This window comes from Chrysochloris asiatica, unplaced genomic scaffold, assembly GCF_000296735.1.
Source record: "Chrysochloris asiatica unplaced genomic scaffold, ChrAsi1.0 scaffold00213, whole genome shotgun sequence".
NCBI lineage: Eukaryota > Metazoa > Chordata > Mammalia > Afrosoricida > Chrysochloridae > Chrysochloris > Chrysochloris asiatica.
In genome coordinates this window covers 1,499,946-1,507,043 of record NW_006408731.1, presented here as the reverse complement: position 1 = coordinate 1,507,043, position 7,098 = coordinate 1,499,946, and the positions used below count along the sequence as shown (strand labels likewise).

The window sequence follows — 7,098 nt, the reverse complement described above, 5'->3', positions numbered from 1 at the left end:
CTATCCAGGGTCTCTATGAGTCAGAACTGACTCGATGGCACTAAACAACAATAACCAAATGTATCAGCATTTTTCTTTAAGCCATTTGCTTTTTGTTTTATTTGGCCATTGCATTAAAAAAATGTTTTTTCTATAATCTTAAAAAGATATTTTTTAAAATTTTCACCAGAGAATTGCTTCTGCTTCTTGAAAATTACAGCATTTAAGAAATTCTTTTACTTTAGGTAGGGAGCCATGAGATAGTCATGCACTTTTCTTCACTGCACTTTGTCCTGTAAGTTTGTGTAAGGCTCCTCTCTCATATTGATGTGAGGTGTACTTCTTCCTCTTTATCTCATTTCCCCTTCCTTATCTCAGATTTTCCCCACCATATGCAATAATTTGAATGTGTTTAATGTGTCTTTTTATAAGCATGTTTTCTTATAACTTACATTGCCTTTACACATATGAAAAATGTTGCCATTAAGGTGATGCCGACTCTTGGTAATCTGAGGTATTGCAGAGTAGAGCTGAGTTTTATAAGGTTTTCTTGACTGTAATCATCACAGAAGCAGATCCATTGGGAACTTTCCCACAAAAGAAAAAAGAAAAGGAAAGAAAGGAAAAGAGCAAGAGAAAAAATTTGGAAATGGATAGTGGTGATGGTTGTGCAACATGGGGAATGTAGTTGGTTTGGCTGTATTATACATGTAAAAAAATGGTTGAAAGAATAAATGTATTCTTGTATATTTATGCTACAATTAAAATATACATACATATTATTTTAAAGATTCATGTGACATCACTGAAACTAGCAAAAGTAAATAACTTAATGTCAGTAAGTCTTGAATAATTTTACAAGTTGGCAAGTTAATTACTGATTTGCAGTTATTCTTTAATTATTCTAGAAAATATTTCATTGTTGATTTTAAATATTATAAATAACTTCCCCCAATCAATTATCCATCTGGAAATTTATTCTAAACTATCCTTTGTTGAAAAGAAATATTTCATTTTGATTTAATAAAATGTATCTTTTACTTTTTGGTCGTATGGTTTGTGCTTGGGAGAGTCTGTGTGCCATTAAATGAGAATGATAATGAAAAACTATGGTGCTGATAAAGATGATGATGATAATGACAGTTAACTCTCTGTATGCTCAATAGATAGGTAACAGATTTTATTATAATAACTTATTTTAAAATGAGTCATGTCAGGAATTATTATGAAGAAACAACCAAAATATATGTTCTAAAACAACAACTCCTCTGTCTACTGGTAGGACCAACAGGATGGAGCAAATATGAAGAGTAAGTTTATATATCTAGTTATCTCTTGTATGAGAAGCAGTCACTTTTCCTTCAGAACCAGCTCCTCTGATTAAAGAAGGCTCTTTCTAATCTCTATTGAGAATCCAATTTACCTAAGTTATGTATGTTTTATGATATATATTATTTAACACCAGTTGGCTTCAAATGGGAAGTAGGAAGATGAAGACAAGTTAGAGTGATGGACTTACCTGTGCAAAGATCTTGGTTCATTGCAAGATTAATGACCTGACTGGGACACTCATCCATGCATTATTCTTCTACTGTTCCCCTACCTCCAAAGGTACTAGAACTGGAAGCAATGTAGCTTAATTTCATCATCTACACGTATTTTTTAAAGTAAGATAAAGAAAGATGACACTCACTTAGTGAGTGTATTTTAAGTTTAAGTAGGATTCCTGTTACCTCCCAGTGAAGCACATTCCCATTATGATCATTGACCCAAAATCCCACCAAATTGCATCGTTGTATAGCTTCTTCTAGATACTTGTACCAAGAAGTGGGAAAGTTGAAAGTAATGACATAACAAGGAGAATAAAAGAAGCCATGAATGAACAGACAGATTGACTGACTAGAGATTTTGCTTCTTTGTCCCTTGACAGAGAAGACATAAGTGGAAAGACTAAGAATGAAACTGGGAACTTCATTCATGTAAACTACAAGCTTTACCACTTACTATATCCTTTCCCTATCTCTGTTCTCACCTCAGTCTGGCCAAAGAAATAATTCCTTATCATACTTTGCATAGCTCCTTGTGACAAGACTACTTCAGTAAATCATTTCTCACTGATTAGAAGGAAAAGAAGTCTTTAGGCCATCTAATTGAACCAGGTCAGGTTTCAGGTTTCATTTAACAAGCAATTGAAAACCTGACTTACAAAGGGTTGCATATATTACATTCAAATAAAGTATTATATTGGTGGAAAGACCACAGTGTTGAGAGAAAAAAAAAAAAAAAAATCTGTAGGGTAAATAGCTCAGACCATTCTAATTCTAATACAAAGCTACAAAGCACAAAGTTTGTCTTAAGATAGAGTGATCCACCACTCAATTCACAATCAAAAAGAGAGAGAGAATGATCCAAATGGCTGAGAGAAGAGAGTAGAATCATTTTGAACTGTTCTACAGTGCATTTCTATTCACAAATCATACACTTTCCGTTAATTGGTGTTTTCCTGCATAATAACTGTATAAATAGAGTGATTAAAACAGTATCTATGGAAGAAAAGATGATAAAGAAGCAAATCCAAAATATCATCACTCTTAACTTATTTTTAGAGAAAGACTTGATTAGAATTTCATTGACCGGTAATTACATTTCAAAATATTTATGACTTTTATATATTAAATTTTACTAATTACTTGGAGGTGTTTGGGTAATGTTTATATGTTCCGAGTAAAATGATAAATCGTTATAAAAATCTCCCGGTAATCAACTAATTTAAGCAACGCTTTCTTCAACATGCAGAAGTAGGAGGAAAAAAAAAAAAATCAACTAAGCTGGAGATGCCGGGGATCGAACCCGGGGCCTCATACATGCAAAGCATGCGCTCTACCACTGAGCTACATCCCCAAGGGTGCACATTTCGTTTTCCTTTCAATTGTTGACTAATTGTTTTCTCTAAATTTCCTAAATTCGACAATTTCATAAAATTTTAAATCCATATTCATAGAAATATAGCTATGGCGCTGTGAGTTCATGCAAGAGACAGCAAAGTCGGTTTGACCTCAAGGCTGGCGGTTCAAGTCTCCGGCCGCTCCTCGGAAACCTTATAAAGGGTCGCTATGAGTCAGAACCTACTCTACTGCACTTAACAACAACCCCCACCCCAACCTCGCCTTGCTATTTTCCCACTCTCTATTCACTGCCTCGGAAACTCTATACAGGGTCACAAAGAGTCAGAACCGACTCGGACGGCACTTATTAAGTCTTCTCGTTCCCAGCACGACTGTGCTCAGAGCAGTCTGAAAAAGGGCAGGATTCCGTGACATTTTACCGGAGATCTGAGGTGCTCCATTCGTCTGCAATATTGACAACAGGTCAAAATTTGTTCCGACCAAGAGAAGTGACCTTTACAGACGGAAACCAAGGAAACAGAGGAGGCCAAGGAGTCTGCTGCCAGGAAGAAAGGGTGCGATGGAGAAAGAGCATCCCTGCGTTTCCCGCTGGTCCAGGCGAGGAGCCTGAGAGGCAGGCGCCGGGGCGCCTGCGGCACAGGTGACGTGGCCCCAGAGGCTAGAACAACTCCGGGCAGTAAACAGAGCACTCCAGCTAAATCCTAAAGGAGAAAAGAAGGTTAGTCTGTGAGAAATATTAGATTGCCCCGCCCGCTGTCAGAAGGCTGAAATTAACACTCCGGAGATATAGGAGCGAAAATCATGTTTCAGTCGCTGATAGGCTAGAAGGACAGACAGAGGTTGACATTTGGACTGTGAACGATCCTCTCTAGGGAGCATAGGGGGAGCGACTTCAGGAGCTCGGGTGTCAGTGTGGAACTTCGGTAACCCGTATCCATCCCATTACCAGCAAAAAAAAATCACCGCCTGCTCCTCAGAAACCCTATAAAGGATCACTATAAATTGTAACCAGCCCAAAGGTGCTTAACAACAGTAAAATTCTGTGTTTATTGTATTTCTGTTGTAGCAGCACAACCTGAGACAAACGTTAAGAAATAAAATATGTTCTTAATACAGTTCATACTTCTCCAATACCTATTTGTGATTTCCTCTATTGATTTGCAAAAGTCAAGGATTTCTTTCAGGGTTTCATGGACACCCAGGGTTCTAAGGAAGCTAGTGAATACCTTGACAGTATATACAAAATTTATTCAAAAGTTTGTTTTGTTTTATCATCATAATCAAATAAGTTCACGTACCATACAAATTTAAAAACTAGCATCCCTAAACCAGGAGTCCTGATGTGGCCCTTTAGGTCAAGTACTCAAGTGAAAGAGTTTCAGACTCAGCCATCCTAGGAACTCCTATACAGGGTCACTTTGAGTAGGAACAGACTCGATGGGACTTAAGAACAACAAATTGCTAAACCATACTGAATACTGTCCGCTTTTATAAATACAGTTATTTGGTATTTGAAACCAGAACTTTTAAATGAGAAATATTGATTTTAAATTCTAGCTTGATTATTTACTAGCTATGTAAATGTGCAAGCTACGTCACTTCTTTCACATCCATCTTCAGTTTCTTCACCTGTAAAATGTGCATATATGATTGCTTACTTTTGATAGCATTTCTTGGGACTAAAAGTATGTGAGAAAACGCACAAGACAACACAGTAAGTGTTCAAGTCATGGTAATCATTTTTTATCTATGATTTAAGTAAGAGAGCTTGTTGTTGTTGTGAAGTGCCGTAGAGTCGGTTCCGACCCATAGGGACCCTGTATAGGGTTTCCGAGGAGCAGCTGGTGAGCTTGAACTGCCGACTTTGCAGTTCAAACGGCTTTGTCGTCTGGCGCATTAACCCACAGCGCCACACCACAGAGTTTAGAGTCTGAGAAATCAGCAGAATATTTTTTTCATGCTTTACATTTTAAAGTCTTCCATTTTACTTTGCAAATTGTTGGTCCGTGATTGATTTTTAACCCCCAAGGATAGATAAATCCAAATTATGTTTGGAGAGCTCATAGAACCAAGCAACGGATTTAACATGATGATTTAAGGTAGCTTCCGGCTAAAAGTTGAGGCAATTTTCCAAATACCTTACCCTAAACTGAAAGGCCATTTAAAATTCTTTTGAGAAGGCCCCGCTGGGATTCGAACCCAGGATCTCCTGTTTACGAGACAGGCGCTTTAGCCAACTAAGCCACGGAGCCGGCAGCAGGAGGGGCACGGCCTCCTTTATGAACAAATCGCTTTTGATTAGTGAAGCGCTGTGTTGTTAATTAGAGTTGCTGTGCGCGCGCTTTTTGAATAGAACTAACTTCGTGATAAAGGCAGTCTTGGGAAAGGAACTTCTGGAATTTAAAACTCCTTTCAAGCTTAACAAGACACACAGTATGTACACTGACTCAGTCAATTAGAAAATGTACTAGAACAATGTCCGCGTGTCGCCAGGGGCAGATGAAACCGTGGGAGAGCGACAGTGGATCCAAGCCGAGCGCTCAAGTGCAGAGGAAGAGGGTCTTTCTGAAGGGGAGGCTAGAATCGTTATTATGTTCCACCGGATTGCTGTAATTTGAAATCGTCAAGTGATTGAATATTCTCAAAATGAAGTGAAAGGCTTGTTTAGTAAAATAAATGAAAAGGAAAAAATTTATTAAAGTAATAACATTCTTGGCGTTAGGCGATAGCACGCTAGCACATTAAAAAACAACACAGCAAAAACTGATGAACACATTCAGATTTTTCCAAGAGCTGTCAGATCTTACTCCACCCGAGAAAGTGGGAGATGTCTATTGGAGGGGGTTGACCAGGGCTCACTTAAAGGTTTTATTATTCAAATTCCCAAACCAGTTCCTTGCCTTAAGTAAGGACAGTACCTCTTTCTGCTGTGACTTTAGGAGGCTTACATTATGGAAGGAGTCCTGGTGTGGTGCTGTGGGTTAATGTGACAGACTGCAAAGCCCTTTGAACTGTAAGGTCGGAGGTTCAGGCTCACCAGTCACTCTTTGTAAACTCTATACACGGTCGCTATGGGTCAGAATCGACTCGACGGCACTTAACAACAACAACAACACCTTATTTGGAAGCTAAGTAAATATCAAATGCATGAAAAAAACCACAAAATCAAGAATCGCCTCTTAAAATGTTAACATTTAAGTCCTAGTTTTGTGCTTTCAGTTGGTATTGCGCATGGTGATGAAAAGGAGAGTGAGTTCACCAAATTAGCAAATACAGCCACACAACTCCCACTGGCTTGCTGAAAAGACAATAGAACTCCAAAATTATTTATTTAACCAAGCAAAAGCTGCAAAGGCCTCCAGGGCTAGTCCAAAATCCAAACCAAACCAATTGCCATTGAGTCTGTTCCCACGCATGGTGCTAGAATATGTTCAGTGTAGAACTGCTCCACAGGGTTTTCAAGACTGTGACCTTTTGAAAATAGATCACCAGGCCTGTCTTCAGAGGACTTTGGGTGGGTTCACGCCACCAACCTTTTTGTTAGTAGCTCAGCAGTTAACTATTTGCTTTGCCCAGGAACTTCTCTGAGACAAGCAGAGTCCTTGAATCTGACAGTCCTTCTGTAATTCCCCTCTTGAATCAGATGTCTGGTATTAAATTTTTCAGTCCCAGTCAGAATGTTCTGTGTGTTTGTGGTAAATATAAACTTATTTTCTCATTAACCAGGATAGTAATTTTTAAATTTAGTATATACTAGCAAGTTGCTATGTTTACGATTAACACTATTACTCGAATTGTATTTACTGAGTTTGAAAAGCACCTCAGAAATCATAATGGACCAGGAATTATGAAATCTGGTTACTTGAATAGTTTATGATCAGTATTGTATAGATTTCTAGTACAAAAATACAGTTAGGAGGACAATATTTATAGTATTGTTCAAGTAGGGGGTCCATGGTGACACAAATGATTTGTGCTAGAGTATTAATCTAAAAGTTGGTGGTTTTAATTCACCCAGAGGCACCGTGGAAGACAAATCTGGTGAACTGCCTACATAAGAATTATGGACAAGAAAACCCTATGATGCTACTGTTTAACACATGAAGTTGTCATAAGTTGAAAGTGACTCAATAGCAACAGATCTGTGGATGTGTTTTTTGTTTGTTTGTTTTTGTTTTTCTGACATTGAGATACAACCCATACCGAAGGCTGT

General features: G+C 38.1%; 2 non-coding genes across 2 annotated transcripts; both read right to left on the bottom strand.

The window, feature by feature from the left end:
* Positions 1-2,808: 2,808 nt before the first annotated feature.
* On the bottom strand, positions 2,809-2,880 carry TRNAA-UGC. The gene has a single exon. It is a non-coding gene; the product is annotated as a tRNA-Ala (tRNA).
* Positions 2,881-5,063: 2,183 nt separating this feature from the next.
* On the bottom strand, positions 5,064-5,137 carry TRNAT-CGU. Its single transcript has one exon. It is a non-coding gene; the product is annotated as a tRNA-Thr (tRNA).
* Between the last annotated feature and the right edge of the window lie 1,961 nt (positions 5,138-7,098).